This window comes from Falco rusticolus, chromosome W (assembly GCF_015220075.1).
Source record: "Falco rusticolus isolate bFalRus1 chromosome W, bFalRus1.pri, whole genome shotgun sequence".
In the NCBI taxonomy this organism is placed as follows: Eukaryota; Metazoa; Chordata; class Aves; order Falconiformes; family Falconidae; genus Falco; species Falco rusticolus.
The window spans coordinates 12,385,669-12,408,623 of NC_051209.1; the positions used below are offsets into that span (position 1 = coordinate 12,385,669).

The 22,955-nt window shown below is 41.2% G+C and overlaps 1 pseudogene; it reads left to right on the forward strand.

Moving 5' to 3' along the window:
• The first annotated feature begins 16,201 nt into the window (after positions 1-16,201).
• LOC119140705 lies at positions 16,202-19,163 on the forward strand (annotated as a pseudogene).
• Positions 19,164-22,955: the final 3,792 nt, after the last annotated feature.

Consider the following 22,955-nt stretch of genomic DNA (forward strand, 5'->3'; position numbering starts at 1 on the left):
TTGTAATGTTTTTAATTTTTGGCTTTTTATTTTCTTGTTTGTGATTTGAAGATCCAGTCACCAATATTCGAGTGAGCGGAGGTTACCTTTATTTGGCAGCGCTGGGGGCCTGGGGGATCGCTCCTCCAAAGTCATGCACACCAAGAGAGCCTTTCAGCCCCCTCTTTAATACAAGTCACTCGTTTATTCATTAACTTTCTGGGAACTCATTAACATATCTTGCACCTGGACGATTAGCCCATTCCCATTCAAAGATTTAGTATATCTTCAAGTTAACAATATTAACATATCTTGTTCCTGGACGATTAGCACACTCCCTATGTCACCCATTTGAGTATTTAGTGCATCAAGTTAACAATAAGGGTCTCCTCAGATAAACATGAGCACACTGTTCTTTAAATAAATCATATATGGCTCCTTATTAATTTGCAGAAAGGTTTAACATCTATTGTTGTTTAATTCCGTATGTCATTGTGAAACAGACATGGGTTGTCCAAGAAGAAAAAGGGGGATATGTAGAGGGATTTTTAAAGGACCAAGGACATATGTTACTATTGTCCATATCAAACCCAGGCCTGTTAGTTGAAGCTGCAGAGCAGTTTTAAATTGTCCTGGGAACAAGCAGGGTGAGAAAGAAAACAAGCTATGCACAAACAAGAAGCCAGGTGCAGAGCAAGTCCTGGGAACCGTGAAATCAACACACTCTTATTGGCACACTCTGATAAGGTGCCTGCAGCATGCTCACCAATCAGTGACACGGACGCCCGCCCGCGTGACCAGAAACTTTTATCCAATCACCTGTGTGTAAAGTCGTGTGAGCGGTCGGTTTAAGTTATAAATATGACCTGTTTGTTTAATAAAGTGAGCACGGCATGTAGCCATATGATATGGAGAAATAGTGTGAAATGGGGACAATGGACATCGATTGTGATTGTATAGGTCTGCTCAAGGAATGTGGGTATGGTGACTGGTCATGGGTGTAGTGTATGGTCACATAGGCACACAGCTTTGAGGAGACACGTACCCTTCTTCCTCTAACAAAGGGGATATTTATAAAAAGGATGAGAAAAGGATGAGAGACATTCCAATATTATCTAGAGGAAGGGAGTGCTAAGTCTTCTTGCTGGAGAAGATCAGATGGTCACAAGGACATGAATCACCTACAAACCTGCAAGACCACCACATTCCAGGCAAAGGACTGATAAGCTAATTAACATACGAAGCGAGAGTAAGTGGGTTTAGGTAAGGAATATGTATAGGCATTAATTGAATATTCATTTGTTTTATTGTATAAATGTGAGATGGTTCGTCACTTTGGGCATGCATGCTTGTGGAGGAGCGATCCCCCGTGCATCTGCGTGCAATAAACATGCCTACTTTAGAACTTTCGAGTTATAGAGTCTAATTCCGCACATCACATATTGGTGTGATTGTCGTGACTTGGCTGACTCTCCACGGGGGACCCTCTTCGTAAAGGTATTAACTTTTTGTGCTGCCTGCCATTTGCTCAGTTGTTCCCAAGATGTACCCAAGAAACCATACAAATAAGAGTAAAACATTGACTGAGTCCTCAGAAACTGAAACATGTTCTTACTATTTTTCTTCAAGGTTATTGTGTTTTGATCTTCTACTTCAGAGTCTCCAGAGTGGATCACTATTTCTAAAAAAGCTGCCTTTATGGAAAGCATGATTAGAAAATTGTTAGCCTGACTCTTTGTAGTCAGCTGAATTCACCTGAATTTACTTACCTCTGAAAACAAGGATTGAAAACAAAATTTCTCTCTGTATCTTTTTGAGAAGATGCTTAGGAAATAGATCGATATACAGCTGTGTTAGCATCTTCTATTTTTAACTTGAAAAATCATTCTTTTAAAACTCAGTGGGTCTGCTGGGTGCATCTCCATAACCTGCTCAACACTGAGAGAGCTAACATACCCAGGGCAACAGTATTTTCTTGTTGTGTTGTCAAAATCTATTTCGGATTCATGAATAAGAGGCTGGAAGATCTGCCTCCACCATTGAAGGCTACCACTGGGTGAACAGCATTAGTAGGAGGACTTTTTTATGTGGGGAGTAGGGGTGAAATGTCCACATTAGGAAGCAACACCTTGTAAAACTATAAAAGTAGCTTAAAATAATACCAAATAGCATTTTTATTGAGGAAGTGACATATTTTACTATCACACTAATGGTGCTATAACCCCCTTTCTGCGTTAAGGTTAGCTTAACCTAGGGGTCCTCAAACTTTTTAAACAGGGGGCTGGCACGCGGATGAAGTGGCAGGCAGTCATCTGCGACTGCTTGGTTTCCCCCCCCAACCCCCGACGCGGGGTGGTGGTGGTGTGTGTGTGTGTGTCTGTAAATACTGGGGGCCAGATAGAGGACCCTGGGGGGCCGTATCCAGCCCACGGGCCGTAGTTTGAGGACCCCTGGCTTAAGTGCTTGAAATACAAATGCTAAAGAGCAAATCAAGTTGGTTACTGATTCACATTTAAACTGGTGAAATGGGATTTAAGGACTGCTTATCCTCTGTAAGTGAAGTTAAGGTCTCTCTTCCTTGCTGCCTGCACTGACATTGCTTTGCTTCTAACTGCAACACTTCAATCATTCAGATATGAGAAGGATTTGTGAAAATATAAATGGATGTCTTTTGTCTAGAAGTCTTTCTTCCTGCATCACCAGCAGCTAGAAAATTTGAAAACTCACTCATCTGAAAAACTGAAATTGCACAGATCTCTGCAACAATGCTATGTTTTTAGGATAAGTGCACTTGCTGGATTGCATCCATTCCTTCCTTGTCCTTTGTGGTTGGTAGCACTGTATACCTTTACCCCTTTTCCATCCTAGCTCTTCAGAGTCATGGTTCGTGGGGCATTTCTGTGTCCAGGCAGACATTTCTGCCAATACCTCCATGTTTCTGCAGTGAATGTGTCAACCTTTGTCTAGGTCTGTGCTCCTTCCTCTATCACACATGCACATATCTGGACGGTTAGGTATGGAAATACCCTCAATTTGGTGTGCCTACTGACAAGGCAACATTCCCTTTGAGCATATAAAACCACCTTGCAGTTAGATACAGTTGTGGGCAGCTGTCTGAACCTGCTTCTCTCAGCATATTTATGCTTTGAGGCTGGCATTGGATTAGTACAGGGCCCCATGGTGTGAGGCCCACTCATGGTTGTTCTTTAGGTATTGGTCTAACACACATAATTCATATTTTTCACTAAAGATGCCAAGTACAGTTGCCTTTCTCTAGGAAAAAGTCTCTCTTAGTCAAATCATTGGTTCCTGAATCTCCCTACAATTAAATATCTCATTATGGAATTATATTTTGCACCTGCTCTTTTAAAAGCTGTTCATTGTGCAGTACCATGGCATAATTTACTTTTATTTTATATGACATCTTTTGAATGTTCTATGACTAAGTCCCTGACTATATTACAGGCATGTAAGAAAATAAAGCCTTACTATGATGGGCTGATAATGTGAAAAATGATGTAAAAATCAATAGCAGAAGGAGAGGAGAAAAGAAGGATTAAGTGAAGGCCTGTCAGTATTTACTAGGATGACTCTTGAAACAGGTTAGAGAGTTGAGGAGGTGCAGAGCACTGCAGAAAACCTACTTCCAGAAGTAAGCACTGCAGGGGAAGTCTGCGTTGGTGATAGAAAATTATGCAGAGGAACAGAAAGCAAAGCAGTGTTTGAGTTCAGGGGTAAGGTCCCTGAAGCAAACTGGAAGAAAACTGTAGTGAGATCTGAAAACATCACCCATTCTGAAAAAGGATCCTGTAATGAACTTAGGAATCACTTGAAGATAATGGGAATGTAGTTTCCTATTTGTGTGACAAAAGTGATAGTACTGATATGGAGAAATAGTGTGAAATGGGGACAATGGACATCGATTGTGATTGTATATGTCTGCCCAGGAATGTGGGTATGGTGACTAGTCATGGGTGCGATGTCTGGTCACATAGGCACACAGCTTTGAGGAGATGCCTACAGTTTTGAGTAGACGCCTGCCCTTCTTCCTCTAACAAAGGGGCTATTTAAAAAAGAATGAGAAAAGGATAAGAGATATTCCAATGCTATCTAGAGGGAGGGAGTGCTAAGTCTCCTTGCTGGAGAAGATCAGATGGTCACAAGAACATGAATCACCTACAAACCTGCAAGACCACCACATTCCAGGCAAAGGACTGATAAGCTAATTAACATATGAAGCGAGAGTAAGCGGGTTTAGGTAACGAATATGTATAGGCATTAATTGAATATTCATTTGTTTTATTGTATAAATGTGAGATGGTTCGTCACTTTGGGCATGCACGCTTGTGGAGGAGCGATCCCCCCGTGCATCTGCGCGCAATAAACATACCTACTTTATAACTTTCGAGTTATAGAGTCTAATTCCGCACGTCAGTACCATTCTGTATTACACTGTACTGTAACTAAATCAGAAAGATTTTAGAAACCTTACTGACCAATTCCTTAGATTTCACAAAACTGTTTTAATTTGTTTAACAGTTATTCCAGGTAAAAGAGATGCATTTAGTAAATCAGCATCTTTAAGTGAGTTCCCATAATATCCACTTACTTGACAAAGGAAAGTATTTGCCTTAAAAAATCAATGTGATCTGGTAATCTCTTAAAACCTTGATGGCTGCCTGAATGCAGCATTGCCACTGTCTGGGGAAATAATGGGAGAAATGTGGAGAGGCTTAGAGTAAATTATATCTTACAGACAAAGAGGAGGCAGTCTACAGGGAAAGGTGTAAATTTAATTTAGATCCTACTGCACCAAACAGTAAGTGTTTTCGATCCCATTTTCAAAGTTCAAGTGACAAGTGGTCTTGGAAGAAACCAACTGTACTCTCCAGCTCTACTGTGCACTTATTCAACAGACCATAAGCCATGTCCTAGGCCAGAGGGAAAGAATGTCAGCCATGGGATGATGTAACACCTTACTTGGAAAACTGACTCCAGCCAACATCTAAGGGCCATTGCATAGGACTGAGGAACTGCTCCAGCACAATCCTGTTACATATAGTGTTTGCAGAGTTCTTGAATGAAAGAGTAGGAAGGTGACACTACATCTGCATATGCCATTAGTTAGCTATTATGATATAATACTGCTTTAAAAAGGATGTTGGAAAGCCTGGAAGATTCAGTGAACAGGCACAAGAACGATTCATAGTATGGAAAAACCTGACTTGCAGAGAGTAGTAACAGAAGTTCATTCCATTGAGTTTACCAAATATTTACCAAAGGTTAAAGGTGACTTAGGTTTTGGCTATAATTGCCAGTATGAGGACAGCTTATCTAATATTTCAGCACTTCCTAATTTAGTTGTTGTCATATTGTTACCAAAAATTGTAACCAGGAAAACTCTCCAAACCAAATGATAGCTTAGAAAGCCGACATTGGTTTATTGCAGGGCTGGGTGTGTGTGGGATCTTTCCTTCTAACATGCACACCAAGCTACTTGAGGGTTACACATTATATACAGTAGAATACTTGCATATTCATAGTACATTACATATTAATTTTCATTCATGCACAGGATTGGTTACAAGTTTCTCGCTTCTAATGCAAATTAGTGTGCATCCTCAGATAGGCTACTGAAGTTTTTACCAACTCCGCATGCTCCCCAAGCAGGGATTTGCCCTCTTTCTGGGGTGGGAGGGGGGGGGCTATTTGAGTTGGAGGTTCTGATCTCCCACTGGTGCAATTACCTTTGTCCTACTTTCATCTAATTTTCTGTGGGTTGCAAACCTTATCAGCTTGTCTCCTCTTGCAGTCAGAACTTTCTGACTTGGAGTCTTCTTTCTGCATAATTTAGATAACAGTGTTCTTTTCCCCCATCTGTTCTTTGTTTCCCAAGGCTGACTCCCTTGATTAGAAGCCCTTTCATTCATCAGTTTTGATGACTTCAGAGGGTGGGTCAGCTTGACCTAAACTTTGTGCATACTTGTTTAACATATAGTTAATTTGGGAGTTTAGGCAACAATTCCCCCCTTTGGGGCTTGTTTGTATATATTCATACATCAAATAAGTCTCACTCTCTCTGAACTTCTCTTAATTGCAACAATACAACCCTTCACCATACAGTGTAATATAACGTACAAGCATACAAATATAACAATAATGAGTACAATAATTACAATTAACATTTTAATCCATAAGTGTAAATCAGGAAACCAGGACGCTAGCTAATTCCAAACTTCTTGAAATCCATAAGAGGTGTCATCTTTCTGGATCTCATGCAAAATTTTAGTATGTTTCCAAATCTCTTCTAAATTGGTAGAAATTCTCCCACTTTGATCCACATGCACACAACAACCTGTATTAACAATAGTACAAACTCTGCCTTTGTGATAAACGCAGTCATGATTCATGTCAAAAATAGAATGTACTGTGATAAGTGTAATTGTTGTACCCTGTGTAAATCTGGGACCTGTATCGCAGTTGTGGTGAGTGGGCACGTGTGGTTCTCCTTTAAGACAATGTGATGGCTTCCCCTTCCCCTGAGGCAATCGCTGCTTGGAAAAGCCCCCCAAAGGAGATAAGGAAAGCGAAACCACGGAAGGAGACAAAGACCTTGAGATTTGAGAAAGCGCACCAAAGGAGAGCCAATAGGAGGAGAAGGTGTACCCTAACGACCCAATGGGGAAAGAGTGGGACAAACATCCGGTGAGAAGAAATTGGTCAAGATCCGGGCATAAAAGACGCTGCTTTTAGGACTCAGGTGTGCGTGTGGTGGAACTAATTGAGTTCTCCGCACACCCAGCGCTGTTTTTGCTTATTGTTTCTCAACCTAAATTGATTGAACCCCTCAAAAAATTGTTTTAATTGTTATCGTTTATAACAATTTGGTGACCCCGACGTGATCTCGCTGTGCTTTCCTGAACTGTGACTTTTCAAGGGGCGCCCCACAGACTGGGGCTCGAGAGTAGCAATCTAGGTCAGTCTCCGGAGATCAACGAACAAAAGAGAAACAATAACCAAAAGGGATTGGAGCTCCTAGGGAAAAACTGCAGTATAAAGGACCCGTAATTCTGGTGCACGAAGATCTGAACGAAGACAACGGAGTCATGAGTATAAGGGAAACTGTTCGGTTGGGTGGGTATCAGTTACTTGTGTGTAAGAGTGTGATTGAGACGGAATCTAATTCTGGAAACGGACTCTAGGTTCGGAGCCAGGATTTGAATTCCGAAGCGAGTGTGGAGGTCTTCTAACCGCGGTTCCAAACTCCTGCGAGGGACTTGGCCGGTGAAGGACCGAAGCGGTTCCTATAGGATTCGTGGGTGGGATATTGACTCCTATAGGGTATGTGGGTGGGTGAAGGGTTCAGCCCTCTGCAGGACACTCTTACCGGTAACTAAGGGCGATAGGAAGCCACTGTAAAATTCCTAGGATTCGCGGGTGGGTGATAGGTCCAAAACCCCCTGTTGACATTGGTATCGGCAACCAAGGGTGTAATATTCCCAGATATCGTGGGGGGGCGTCAGATTTGAGACAGAACCCCTGCAAGACACTTTTTGGTTGCTAAGGGCTATAGGAATTGCCGCAAATTTCCTAATACAATGGGCCAACAGGAGTCAAGATTTGAAGAGGAAACAAAGGAAGAAAAGGAATACCCACAAATTATTCCCCTGAATAGGGCTTTAGGAATAATGCTCAGGCACTGGGGCCACTGGCCATCTCAAGAGGGAAAAATTAAAACAAAAATGGTCCATTGCTGTATGAATGTGTGGACAAGAGAGGAAATTCGATCAGGTTATGTATATTGGCCAATATTTGGATGTTTTGATGATTGGATGTGTGAGACATTAAATTTATATGTGAATAATAAAGAGCCCTTTAGTCAGGAAGAAAGTGAATACAAAATATGTCAGATTTGAGAGAGCTGATGATCCAAGGAATTAAGGAGGCAATCCGAAGGGGGCAGAATATTAATAAGGTTTTTAGTGAACAACAGGAAAAGGACGAGTCTCCTGTGGATTGGTTAGAGAAACTGAGGAAAAATTTACAAATGTATTTGGGGCTAGACCCAGCCTCTCCAGTTGGAGAAGCATTTCTAAAAATCCAATTTGTGGCTGGATCATGGAGGGATATAAGAAAGAAACCAGAAACGTTGGACAGTTGGCAAGAACGAGGATTACAAGAACTGTTGAAGGAAGCTCAGAAAGTGTATGTACGGAGGGATGAGGAAAAACAAAAAGAGAAAGCAAGAATGTTTGTAGCGGCAGTCCGGGAAACTCAACAAATGGAGGATTTCCCGGGGAAAATGCCCAAATGTTATCATTATGAGCAGAGGGGACATTTCAAAAAGGACTGGAGAAGACGAATGAAGGACAAACAGATGTTTAATGAAGATGAATAGGGGTATCAGGGCTCTACATTCTGGGGACAAAAACAACATCTGAGCCCTTGATAAATTTAAAGATTGGTCCCCAAGAGGAGAAAGCACAGGTTTTTGTTGATACAGGAGCTGAACGATCTACAGTTCGGCACATCCCTTTGGGATGTCAAGCAAGTAGAGATACAGCTTTGGTAGTAGGAGCAACAGGGGAACCTTTCAGGGTTCCTATTATTAAAAATGTAAAGATTGAATTTAAAAGAATTTAAAATAAAATTTTAGGACTCAGGTGTGCCTGTGGTGGAACTAATTGAGTTCTCCACACACCCAGCGCTGTTTTTGCTTATTGTTTCTCAACCTAAATTGATTGAACCCCCCCAAAAAATGTTTTAATTATTATCGTTTATAACACCTTGAGATGCCAACATCATATCTAATGCCATTTTATTTTTCATAGCTATATGAGATATTTTGGAAACCTTCCTGCAAAACCTTTATGGCACCTGTAGTGTTGCTGGCTATCCCTTCCATTACTGCAGATATATTTATCATTGCCTTTTCCAATTCAGCAACCCCCAACCAAGGAATAAACCACCTAGTAAAAGAATGAAATCCAGTGGGTCTTTCTATAAGGGGGTTTTGACCCCACCTATATCTCTGTAGGTAAGTTTTTGATCACAGATTATTATCCATTTTCTCAACTATCGTCATATTGGGAAAAATCACTCCCAATGTACAAATACTTGACCCTTTTGGCAGTAACTCTTTTTGTTGTGCTACACTGCCACATATCCAGTACCACCCAGCCCCCAATGGAATATTACAGTATTTACTTGTAGTCAATTCTGATGGTTTCATCATTTGCATTGACCAATCACAGTGTGGGTAGTTCTCCACAAATACCTGAGTTCCATAAATGGGTACATACCCAACAATTGGTCTTATTGGCTATCTATATGGTTTTCTGGATCATCATTAAGTGTCTGTTTTGAGTCCATGGGTTTCTCCTGATCCCACCAAATGTGAGAATTTATCATACCACATAACAATCAAAATCCTATACATCTTTAAAACATGTTCAAAGCAGTACCTACAAAGAAATCATGATAACAAACTCAAACCTCCCTGCATACAATCCAGTTCTATATAGGGTCTTATTTTAGTCATTAACTTTCATGCTGCCTGACAATATTGCAAGAGACCCAACCCAGAATTTTATGACTCTTGAGTTAGTTTCAAGTGTAAAGGTCCTTCTTGCTTGGCAGTCCATTCTGGTGAAGTGGCTGGTTTAACCCTACTGTGATGTATCCATGGTGTGATTCCTTCAAGCTTGACAGCAGTGTAGGTGGTGAGTAAAATCTGGAAAGGTCCTTTCCACTTCTCTTTCAATGGTTTGTCTGACCACGTTCTCAGATACACTTGATCTCTGGGTCAGAAAGGATGCACTGGCACATCTAATGGTACAGGTGCTCTCTGTTGAATATACCTGTACAATGAGGAAAGAGTCTTTCCCAAAGACAATATATATTCAGTTAACACCCAATCACCAGAAATATGAATTTGGTCTTCCTTTTCTGTTAAATTTACAGCATAAGGTCTTCCAATAATACTTCAAAAGAGCTCACCTTTTCTTAACTTTTGGGGTGATTCTGATTCTCATTAAAATGATAGGTAAAACATCTATCCATTTTAAATTAGTTTCTTGACACAATTTAGCCAATTGTTTCTTTAAAGATCTATTCATCCTCTCTACTTTCCCACTAGACTGGGGTTTCCAAGGTGTATGTAAATCCCATTTTATTCCTAAAAGGGCAGAAATTGTCTGTATTACTTCTCCTATAATGTGTGGGCCTCTGTCTGATGAGATCCTACTTGGAACTCCCAATCTTGGTATAATCTCATTTAATGATTTATTTGTTACCTCTCTAGCTCGGTTGGTTGGGCACAGGAAAGCTTCAAGCCATCATGTAAAGGTATCTACCAATACCAAAATATATTTATAATTACTGCATTTTGGTAATTAAAAAAAATCAATCTGCCAATATTGTCCCAAAATATTCCCTTTCTTTACCTCTCCAGATGGAAGTCTTAATTCCACTTTAGAATTATTTTACAACATATTGCATATTGTTTTACTATTTGATCAGCATAGCTTTGCATCTTTGGCCCTATTGCATATCTCCTAACATTTGCAATTATAGCATCTGCTCCCATATCAGTTCCTTCATTCATGACTCTGCTGTAGCAACTTCCTCATTATGGGAGCTGTTACTAAACATTGTCCAGTAGATGTTACCCACTGTCCGTCTGAGGTCCTGATACAGTTTAGCATCTTAGCTAATTCATTCTTCTTTTCATTGTATTTGGGTGCTTCAGTTCTCATTACATTTTAAAGAATCAAGGCTCCCATTATTGCTTCATTGGCCACTCTCTTTGCTGTTTCATCAGCCTTATGATTCCCTCGTATGACTTCAGTATGTCCAGGCTGGTGAGCATTATAATGAATTATGGCCACCTCCTAAGGTTTCTGAACCGCTTCTAATAATTTCAATATTTCTGATCCATGCTTAATAGGTGACCTTTGTGAGGTTAAAAATCCTTTCTTTCCATATTGTCTCATGTGCATGTATCACTCCAGAGGCAATTTAGAGTCAGTATATATATTGGCTTGTTTATCCTGTGACAATTTCAAAGCTCTAGTCAAGGCTATTAATTCAGCTTTTTGTGCTGAATTATTTGATGGCAAGGGTTGTGATTCAATCACATCCTCTAAAGTTACCACTGCATATCTGGATCGTCGTTCTCCATTCAGCATAAAGAGTCCACACCAGATTTTCCAGTGGAACATCCTTCAGATCTGGCCTACTGAAAAAGACCAATAGTTAATATACAGTCATGCTCTAAATTTGTATCATCAGATACCAGCAACAAAGTAGGAGGATTCAAAGAGGTTGTTACCTTTAAACTTACATCATCCAGTTCTGGTAATACTGCTTGAAATTGGATCATTCTACTAGGTGATAACCAGTGATGTCCTTGTTGTTCCAGCACTGAGGTCACAGCATGCGGTACAAATCAAAGTCTCTAATCCAGTTTTTGCTTCCATTTTCATAGGATATTTTCTTTTTTTTCTTAACAGTTTGGAGTTCTGTTTTAATTCTATCTTTATTGGTGTGGTGTTAGCTTTCCCTGGTACTTCAGTAGCCCATATCAACAGAAATACAGCATTCAGGATTTCTTAGAAGATTTCTGGTTCACTTTGCTCCCCTTGCAGCAGATATAATTGCACCTTCCAGGTGTTTTCCAGTGGGATATACAACTGAATGTAATTCTCAAAAAAATATTATTTGGGACTGTAGTTTACTAAGTAAATCCCGACCTAAGAGAGGTATAGGGCATTCTGGCATGTACAAGGACTCATGTATTTTTTTACCTCCAATTAGACATTCCATTGGTTTCAAAAATGGCCTTAATTCTCTTTTTCCAGTAACTCCAACAACCGGCATATTAAATTTACTGAGAAGCCCCTTACAACTAGTTACTATGGAATAAGTTGCTCCTGCATCTACCAAGAAATCTATAGTTTCCTTCCCCAGCTTTATTGGCACCAGGGGATCTGCTGGGGATGCCTCTAATCTCACCCCCAGTCCCTGTCAATCTGAATCTTCCATACCAATCATAAGCAGGTCTGCCTCTGGAACGGATGCAGACAGGGGTATCCAATTAGTTGATTGTTTCTTTGGACATTCATTTTTCCAGTATCCTTTTTCTTTGCAAATCATGCACTGATCTTTCCCCAGAGGGATTCTATTCTTTATATTTCCTCCTGTTCTTTGTCCTTTTCCACACTCTCATCTTCTCAGGAAACCTCTTCCCTGAGATAAGGTTTGGTCTTGGGTAAATGCAGCTGCCAGAATTGCAGCATTTTATTTCTTTTTCTTTACTTTCTGTTTCTCTCTTTTTTTTTTCCTCTCCAATTCCTCTCTGTTATTATAAACCTTATAAGCAATTCCTATCAACTGACATATTGACATTCCAGTCATACCATCTACTTTTTGCAACTTTCTTCTTATATCTGGAGCTGACTGCCCCACAAACAAAATAGTAAAGTAATTTATCCTCTCATTCTCTTCCCGAGCGTTCCCCAACACCATTCTTTTTCCTTAGGCAAAAATCTCCCCCTATTATTAACAACACTATTCTGAAACCATCAATCGCACATCCTCTTCTTCATTCTTCATTTTCAAACACCTTTTCCCAATGCTACAAGCAGAACACCTCCAAGGCATTTTCTTTTTATCCTCCATCATCATCAATACATTAGAATCAAATATCATCAGTTTATATTTCTTTCTTGTTTCATGATCATTTCTCAAGGCAAAAAAACCAAACCCACATATGGGACTTAATTTTCCTTTGCATCTACAAAACAACATTAATTGCAATACTGTATTATAATTTATACTTCTGTTCTTTGTCCATTTCTCCTGATCATCTAATGTATACAAGGGCCACCAGTGATTACAATATTCTACCAATTTTTTTGAGTGAGGTGGTCACCCCAAACTTGCTCCATTATCTTAATATACAGCCTAATGGACAATTCTTATGACCCCCCCTCCCTCCAGTAGAATGTCCAGTTCCCGTGTTACAAAGTTTTCAAAATCACAAATACCCAATACTTAAAATCTGATAGACAAAATCCAGTGAAAAAAATCCAACAGAAAAAAATGGCAAACAAAATCCAACAAAGACAAAATCTGGCAAACAAAATTCAATAAAGACAAAATCCAGTAAACAAAATCCAGCAAAGTTTCAAATTACCAATACCCAAAATCCAGACTCTGGGCATCCCCGTAATAGCATACAGATTTACACAGTTGTGCACTTCAAATATCCTGGTGGGACTCTAACCCATGATACCAATATCTTAACAACACGTATTTAATTTGGATATTCCGGTGGGACTCTAAACCGCCAGGGGGACTCTAATCCACTCCCCAATATGACTTATTTGTAAGCAATCTAAGTATTTATGACCAATGTTGTTAATATCCCAGAGAGCTATTGCGGAAATTCACTCAGCCAGGGAATCAGAGGACCTTCCTGAAAATACTCCAGTGCACACTTGGAGTCCTCACAATTCCTCTGGTTCGTTGAGATTCTGTAGAGCAAGTCCCATCTGGGTCACCAAATTCTAGGGGATCTTTCCTCTTAACATGCACCCAGTGCTGCAATAAACCACTGTCAGCTTTCTAAACTATCATTTGATTTAGAGAGTTTTCCTGGTTACGATTTTTGATAACAATATGAAACCACTGCATTGCAAGCCCTAACACTTTGCTCAAGTGGTGCAGAGTCCTGACTAGACTTGGTGCTGGGGGAAGGGCTGATCTTGAGTATATTTGCTGGAAAATTTGTTGGCACCCTCGATAATAGAAGAGCCATAATACTAACTTTGAAAACTTCCCAGACATGTTTTTAAAAGGAGTCTAGCACTAATATTCCTTAAGATCTATCTGCTGACAGATGAGAAAGACACATCTGCAATTGCATTCAGTATCAGTTCCGAAGGAATTTAATTCAGTGAGCAGCCCCTTTCATAACTGAGCTGTTGCCACACTGTGATATGAATGCACAGTAGACTAAAGGCATTTTTATCAATTTTGAAGAAGCAGTCTAAAAGAAGGTGAGTCTTCCAGCTCTAGTGCTATTTTTATTTTATAAATCTCAGGATAAGCTTGCTTCCCCAGAACTTCTGGTAGCAGGAAATAGCATACATTCCACCACCTGAGGAGCAATCTCTGTACTGCGTGATACAAAGATCGGCAGCATCCAAACCCCCTTGCTTTCTAACCTCACTGAAGTGGGAAGCTAGGAGCGGCTGGGTAAAGAGTTCGATATAATAAAACTCAATAACAGCAGAATGTTATTAAGTAAGGTATCCTGTATTGCAGTGCTGGGGTAGGTAGCACTGGGGATAGCTCCACCATAAATGCTCTGACAATCTGGCAGACTTTTAGAGACTATATACCATAAAGTCATACATATTCACAAGATTTCAAATAACTCATTTACATATGCATGAGATTTCCTGGAACTCATTAACATATGCAAATGTCTGGTCTACATGCGCAGTCATCTTCCCTGGTGGTCTTTGGGTGGTCGTCCAGATTTTCAGATGAATGCTTCTAGTCTTCTTCACTGCACCTGCTGATTGACCTTTACTTCTGCACAAACTCAGTTCTGGGATCAGTAGACCATATCCTTCGAGGCTATTGTTGCCATTCTCTTGTAACTTTCTTATCTCTGTTCTCAAGATTGAGTTGTCTACCATGAGATTTTCCTGGTCCCCCCTTGTTTTACACCCATCCCTTATCTTACAACCATCTTTTGTTGAACTAAATATCTAAGGTACTCACAACATCTTCCTTGGTTTCTGGGCCTTAACCCTTTCATGCATCTACTCCCTTGCCATGTTAATCAAAACAGATTGACTACTTGAAGATTCTTCCCCCTTAAGGAATTACACAAAGACATTCTACCAGAACCCTCTGACAACAACTACTTTAGTCTGCAACTGTTAGGAAACAAAATCTCAACATTCAATTAATCTGTCTAATATATGGGATATGGATAAGCAGTCATGGTGTATCCTTGCTTAGGGTCTGATCCTGCTGAAGTCTGTGGTATTTACTTCAGTGGGAGAAGGAAGAGACCTGTAGAAATAAACACTCTTCTGCCCACAGCTTGGGTATGTGCAGTGTACAAAACAGCTGTCATCAGAACACTATGTTAATCTTGCTATTGTTGCAGTTCCAATTTCAAATGTGAAGTCCCAGGAATTAAGGGAGAATGTGGGATCTACTAGCTACACATTTTTGTCAGAAGAGAATTTCAACAGAACAATTCATTGAGATGTAAGAAAAAAAATTCTAGGTACTTCTGAATACAGAATTTACCTTACAGGACAAGATCCCTTGCTTTACCAGGTTTAATGTTACAGGAGATGCTTTCTCATTCCTGCAGTGATGCCAGCTTTACTCAGTCTAAACTCTGAGGAAGTGATGGAGATCCCACAACAAAAAATGTCAACAATTAAGGGGAAATTACAAAGTAATTATGCTACCTTCAAGCAGTTGGAAAGCTTTGGCTGGCTTGAAATAATTTTTCTTCTATAACCAGGAGCTCTCCCAGGCTGTTCAGTACTCACCACCTTGTTGTTGCTTACCCTCCCACCCATCCACTACTCCCTCTTGGCAAAATATCAGAAAGCTCACTTCGATATTTTTTAAAACACAGAAGCTCTGGACTGTAGAACGAGCTGCAACAGAAGTCCAGACATGGTTGTAAATGTAATGCTTCAGAGCACTGCAAAGCACTCTCATCGATGGCCACACATTTTCCTGCAGATCTGGGTTGCTGGAGTGGTGGCCCAAAGAGAGTGAGTTGCCACGCTGCTGTTGGCTAAATGTATACTGTCCATATGTTGGATGCATCATTTGTCAGGGACCCAGGAAAAGCTGTGGTGGCTGCATCTTCCTTTCTCTCCCATCGAGGAAGTATCAGTGGGTGCCAAATTAAAGAAGAGGATAAACAAAGAGATAAGTAGCTGTGCAAAGGTGAAGCCATTTTGGAAACAATGTTGGTAATTCAAAAATTCTTTGGTGATTACTTCAGGCTTCACTTCCCAGACCTTTATTCTAAGCACAGTTTATTCTTTCACATGATAGACTCTGTTAACCATACACACACAAAGGTCTTGTATAATTAACCTGAACCTTCAACTTTAAATGGTCTACTAAGTTCTTTACAAATCCCCTTTTTCTTGAGGCAGAAGATACAGTAATGGAGCAGAACAACAACAATGTAGAAGATTTCTCCTTGAATGTCTTTTCTGTCACTCCTGGGTGCTATTGAAAGGCATTTAAAGAACAATGCAATCATCAGGCACAGTCAACATGGGTTCACAAAGGGAAAGTCCCGTCTAACTACTTTGATATCCTTCTACAATAAGATCACCTGCCTCATGGATGAAGGGAAGGCAGTGGATATAATTTTCCTGGATTTTAGTAAGGCTTTTGATACTGTCCCTCACAGCATCCTTCTGGACAGGTTGTCCAACTCTGAGATGAGCAGGTACATGCTGTGCTGGGTGAAGAACTGGCTGAAGGGCAGGGCTCAAAGGGCTGTAGTGAATAAGGATACATCTGGCTGGCAGCCAGTCACCAGCGGTGTTCCTCAGGGGTCAATTCTAGGGCCAGTTCTGTTCAATATATTTCTCAATGATTTGGATGCAGGAGTTGAATGCACCTTTAGGAAATCTACTGATGACACCAAACTGGGAGGTGCTGTTGACTCTCTTGAGGGACCTTGTGGCAGTGTGCCTCCCCCCCCCCCCCACCTTTGTTTCCATAACAATGCTCAAGTGATAACCACCAGTGGTGGTGGTGATGGCTGTATCCAACTCAAAGCAAATGCAGGGGACACAGATAACCACATGATAGCCAAGGGCTAATTTGAACAATGCACCCACCCAACCACAGTGCTGGTCAAGGTCCAACTCAAGCCAAGTTTATAAAAACTAACTTCTGTAGTCAGTATGCAAATATGACTATGAGTCAATTATCTTGCTCCATCAATAGTGGACAGTCAAGGGCCCATTGAGCTCTCCTGCATGGCAGCGGGCTGCATGCCAGGATCTCCCCTTGAGTAGGGACGCCTCTCAAGGTTACTCCTCGAGGTTCAGAGATTCCTTGCCACAAGAGATTCTCAGTAAGTGATTAGTAGCATGCTAAACTTTGAAAATCTTAGCTAAGCAGTATGAAGGATTGATTGTGCACATATAATCCTTTAGATATAAACCATTGACCAAGTCTGAGACTAAGTCTGGATCTAGCCACACCTAATCTCCCCTCTGAGGAGGAGTTTAGAATGCAAGGTGGTCCTTTCTGAACCTCATGACTCAACAGGAGGGTCTCCCTGACAGTTTTGTCTGACCCTGTCCTCTGTGCAGTAAATAATCAAGTGTACCTTGATGTCAAATCTTGTTAAACCACTGTCGCATTTCCTATCAAACTTTGTTAAATCGCTGTTTCATACCAATAAACATATTGCTACTTCTCTCTTACAAGTGCAGTGCATCACTCATTCTACAACAGGTGAGAGGCCTTACAGAGATAGATTAGAGCAGGGGTCCTCAAACTACGGCCCGTGGGCTGGATACAGCCCCCCAGGGTCCTCAATCCAGCCCCCGGTATTTACAGAACACCCCTGCCCCCCCCCCCCCCCCCCGGGGTTTGGGGGGGAGAAACCAAGCAGCCGCAGATGACTGCCTGCCACTTCATCCGCACCGTCCTCCTGTTTAAAAAGTTTGAGGACCCCTGGATTAGAGCATTGGGCAATGATTAACGGGATGAAATTTAACAAGTCCAAATACCGGATTCTGCACATAGGATGGAGTAGCATTGGGCACAAGCCTAAATTGGGAGAGTGGCTGGCAAACAGCCCTGCAGAAAGGGATCTGGGGTGCTGGTTGGCAGCAGGCTCAATTGGAATCAGCAGTGTTCCCTGGCATCCAATAGGGCAAACTGCATTCTGGGGCCCATCAAACACAGCATAAGCAGCCAGCCAAGAGAGGGGATGATCCCACTGTATTTAGTGTTGGTGCAGCCTCACCTTGAGCACTGCTTGCAGTTCTGGGCCCCACAATTTAAGAAGGATGTGAAGGTACTTGAATACGTCCAGAGGAGGGCAACAAAGCTGGTGATAGGACTGGAAGGCATGTCCTATGAGGAGTATCTGAGTACTCTGGGCTCATCTAGCTTGGAGAGAAGGAGGCTGAGGGGCGAGCTCATTGTTCTCTGCAGCTTCCTGAGGAGGGGAAGTGGAGAGGGAGGTGCTGAGCTCTTCTCCCTGGGATCCAGTGACAGGACATGTGGGAACAGTTCAAAGTTGCACCAGGGGAGGTTTAGACTGGACATTAGGAAGCATTTCTTTACCAAGAGGGTGGTCAAACACTGGAACAGGCTTCCTAGAGAGTTGGTCTATGCCCCAAGCCTGTCTAATGTTTAAGAGGCATTTGGACAATGCCCTTAATAACAAGCTTTAACTTTTGTTCAGCCCTGAAGTGGTCAGGCAGTTGGACTAGATGATCATTGTAGGTCCCTTCCAACTGAACTATTCTATTCTGTTATGTTCTATTCCTATTCCATACTATTCTATTCTTATCAGCCAATCAGATCTGATGTCCTGGTGTCAGATGGGGATAAAGCTGGCACCACTTTGCTCTTTTCAGGTGTGTTTTTGGGACTGGTGGGGATCACTTTCACTGTGATGAGATGGATAAAATATAACAGCATTACTCACCTTGAATGGACTCAGTTAACTAGGGCCTATTCTTCTGTCTGTTGGGGTGACTTTTCTGATTCCTGTTTATAAATTTAACATGCTTAAATGCAAGCCCTAGAAAGAAAGAGAGGAAAATACATCAGACCTCGACCAGACTGCAAGTGGACAGTCCTTTGTGTTCACTGGTATTAACCAGCCTATAACTTTTCACAGTGCCACAGTGGTACAGTACATCCTTCCACCATACCCAGCCCAGGAGGGCATTGCTGTGAATCCATGCTGCCTTCACCAGGTGCTCAGCTGCTGCGGTGCCATTTCCTCCAGTGCCTCACCAATTCCCACGCCAGGTTCTGCTCACTTCTGCCCTGCCTAACCCCTGGATAATCCAGTTTTTACCAGAGATTAAAACAATGCTATTTATCTCACAGAGAATACCAGAAATCAGAGGTACATTGAATAATGGGCCATATAAGATTTATTTAAAGAACGATGTGCTCATGTTTATCTGAGGAGACCCTTATTGTTGACTTGAGGATGTACTAAATCCTTAAATGGGTGACATAGGGAGTGTGCTAATTGTCCAGGCACAAGATATGTTAATATTGTTAACTTGAAGATATACTAAATCCTTGAATGGGTGATATGGAGAAATAGTGTGAAATGGGGACAATGGACATCGATTGTGATTGTATATGTCTGCTCAAGGAATGTGGGTATGGTGACTGGTCATGGGTGCGGTGTCTGGTCACATAGGCACACAGCTTTGAGGAGACGCCTACAGTTTTGAGGAGACGCCTGCCCTTCTTCCTCTAACAAAGGGGAGACGGGGAGACGCCTGCCCTTCTTCCTCTAACAAAGGGGCTATTTAAAAAAGAATGAGAAAAGGATGAGAGACATTCCAATGCTATTTAGAGGGAGGGAATGCTAAGTCTCCTTGCTGGAGAAGATCAGATGATCACAAGAACATGAATCACCTACAAACCTGCAAGACCACCACATTCCAGGCAAAGGACTGATAAGCTAATTAACATACGAAGCGGGGTTTAGGTAACGAATATGTATAGGCGTTAATTGAATATTCATTTGTTTTATTGTATAAATGTGAGATGGTTCGTCACTTTGGGCATGCACGCTTGTGGAGGAGTGATCCCCCGTGCATCTGTGCGCAATAAACATACCTACTTTATAACTTTCGAGTTGTAGAGTTTAATTCCGTACGTCATGGGAATGTGCTAATTGTCTAGGCGCAAGATATGTTAATGAGTTCCCGGAAAGTTAATGAATAGACATGAGTCTCTTGTATAAAGAGGGGGCTGAAAAGTCCCCTCGGTGTGCATGACTTTGGTGGAGCGATCCCCCATGCACCCAGCGCTGCCAAATAAAGATAACCTCCGCTCACCTGCATATTGCTGACTGATTCTTCAAATCAATTTGGCAACCGAGATGGGACCTCCTCTGCTCGGCTGCGGGACCCATTGAGAGCAGACACTCCCTAGGGTACCCCCGGGGATTTTCCCGGAGGGGCTCCTCATCTCATCTGGATCACCGCAGGAGCAGACAAGGACTCCATCCTACTGAGCAAAAGGTGTTATCTTTATTCAAATATTGTATTTAGGAATATGTTGGAAGAAGGGTTCGCCGGAGTCAAGAAGATGCTCAATATGAGTTATGCATCTTGCTCAACTTTATTAGTTTCTAACACTACTTATATAGAACCGATACACATGCATATTCGTAAAGCAGAAATATAATTGGTTAGTAGTCTCTAAACGCGCACGGTTCTCACACCCCTAATTATCATGACTAAAATAAGCATTCTATCCATGTAGCTAATTGTGTTGCTGTCCTTCAGCCTTGTAGTTTGTTACTCCCTATTTTCCCATACCGCTCCCTATCTTTCTTGGCCCTGCACCTGCTTTCCCAGCAGCTGTATCTTGTTACAGCCATGGCCTGTTGGCACAACATAATTACTTGGTCTCAGGATTCAAGAATAGCTCAAGGCTACCTTTCTTATTAACTTCAGCACAGCAACTTCAGCCCAATTCTGATTACAGGCCTATTCTAATACCAGGCCTGGATTGTGCAGATCTTCAGAGATTCTAAGGCCACACTTCTGCAGCCATTCTTCTGCATGAATATTACTGTTTTGTATTATCTTTATTCAAATACTGTATTTAGGAATATTGATGTTTTGGATATTTCTGTTTTTGGGGACTGGTCTGTTTGTAAAGCTATCTGTAAGACATAAGATTACTGTATGCTTATGCAGGGTGGCGTATGCCGGGTAGCTAGCACCTCAGGCATACATTTGATTTTGATTTAGTAATTTGTGTTTTAGTCTGGAGACTAAACATTCGATGATTTGGAGTCAATCCGTATGCAGAGGATTGATATTTGATTTTTGATTTAGTGTTTGTTTTGATATTAAGGTAATATCAGAAATTCGTGTTTTAGTTTGGAGACTAAAAATGTTTGGTGATTTGGAGTCAATCCGTATACATGGGATTGATAATTATAGGACTAATATTAATTGTTGTACTTTATGTTGTAAATATAAGAACATTTCTGTATTAGGTGTGAATGTGGGTGTGTGAGTACTGTCTTGAGCAGGGGTCCTCAAACTTTTTAACCAGGGGGCCGGTGCGCGGATGAAGTGGCAGGCAGTCATCTGTGGCTGCTTGGTTTCCCCCCCCAACCCCTGGCGGGGGGGGTCTGTAAATACCAGGGGCCGGATTGAGGATACTGGGGGCCGTATCCGGCCCGCGGGCCGTAGTTTGAGGACCACTGGTCTTGCGCATCTGAGGCGTGAGTGTAAACCTATATATGTTTTAAAGTGCATATAGTGTAAAGAATTATTGAGTATGTGGTGGGGGTTGCTGCTTAAAGACAAAATTCGTCTCTGAGCAGTTACTCTGTGGTGTTTTGGCATCAATTTGATGCAGCCTCCGACTGCATCTTCTGTCGGCAAGAGTCCCCTACCCCTTGGCTTCTCACACAGGTGGACAAGGACTTCTGCACAACATAAAAGGTATTTATATTTATTCTTTGTTTTGAATATTTGATTGTCTTAAGATTTAGTTTTACCCCATAAGATGAAAGACAGGACACTGTCTGACAGGGTTGAGAAGAAGGGATGCCTTCTGAAAAGGGTAATAGCCCTATTTGATTGTCTTAAGATTTGGGAAGCTAAAAACTTCCTTTAGTTTGTCTTAAGATTTGGGGAATTCCTAGAACATAACAACTGAAATAGCGCTCTGTGTCTTGTTTGTTCTATGTGTTGTCTTGTTACATGTTCAAAATTGGAGTTACGAAATGTATGTTAAAAAAAATAATAATATTCTGGTAATTCTAGGCAAATAGCTGAAAAATTAACATTCTGCTTAAGGCCAGAAAAAATTAGAATCTGTTTTTTGGCAGTTATTCATTGAAATGCGTACTTTATGTGATAACGTGAACTGTCAGTGTTCCTAGAGTTGTATGTAAGTGCACGGTACCGTGTAACATACTGCCTGTGTGACTGAGGGCTGCCCAGAGAGTGTGATGTGTGTGAGAGATGCGGTGTCACTGCGAAGCGAATGGGGAGTCCCGATCTGCATGTCTGTGTTCCCCACGAGGGGCCAGCCAGAGACAGACGGAGCGATTGAAAAATCAATTTATGAAGTGTTGAAATGCATAATTAGAAATTAGAGCGGGAGACTGTGGACAAAACATTAGAACTAACATCATTTGGAAAAAGCACGAATTAACCTCTGCCCTTAGTGTCGTAGGTGCTGTCTGTATACTTGAGCAAAGGGTGGCAATTGTCTAAGATATATTATCTCCTCGCAAAAAAAATTAAAAAAATAATAATAAGAAGAAAAATAATGATACCAAGAAATAAGGCTAAATAGAGGTCTTGAACTGTGGTGTGTGTTCTGAAATAAGTATGGTACCTCCAGTAATAACTAATACGTTTTAGACAAATACCGGACTTATTAAGAAGATGGGGGGCAGATCGAGCCAAGAAATAAATACCGAAACACCCCTGGGATATATTTTGAAGCACTGGAAAGAATTTGGCAGAATTCCCAGTGGAAATTTGAACAAAAAGACATTTTTAAAATATTGTCAGAATTGTGGCCTTTCTATACATTAGGTGACGATGAAAGATGGCCACTCAAAGGAAGTCATATTACAACACAATTTTACAGCTTATGCTGTTTATTGTAAGTTTTAGGAATAATGTGTGTATTACTTCAATGTTTTGTTTGGT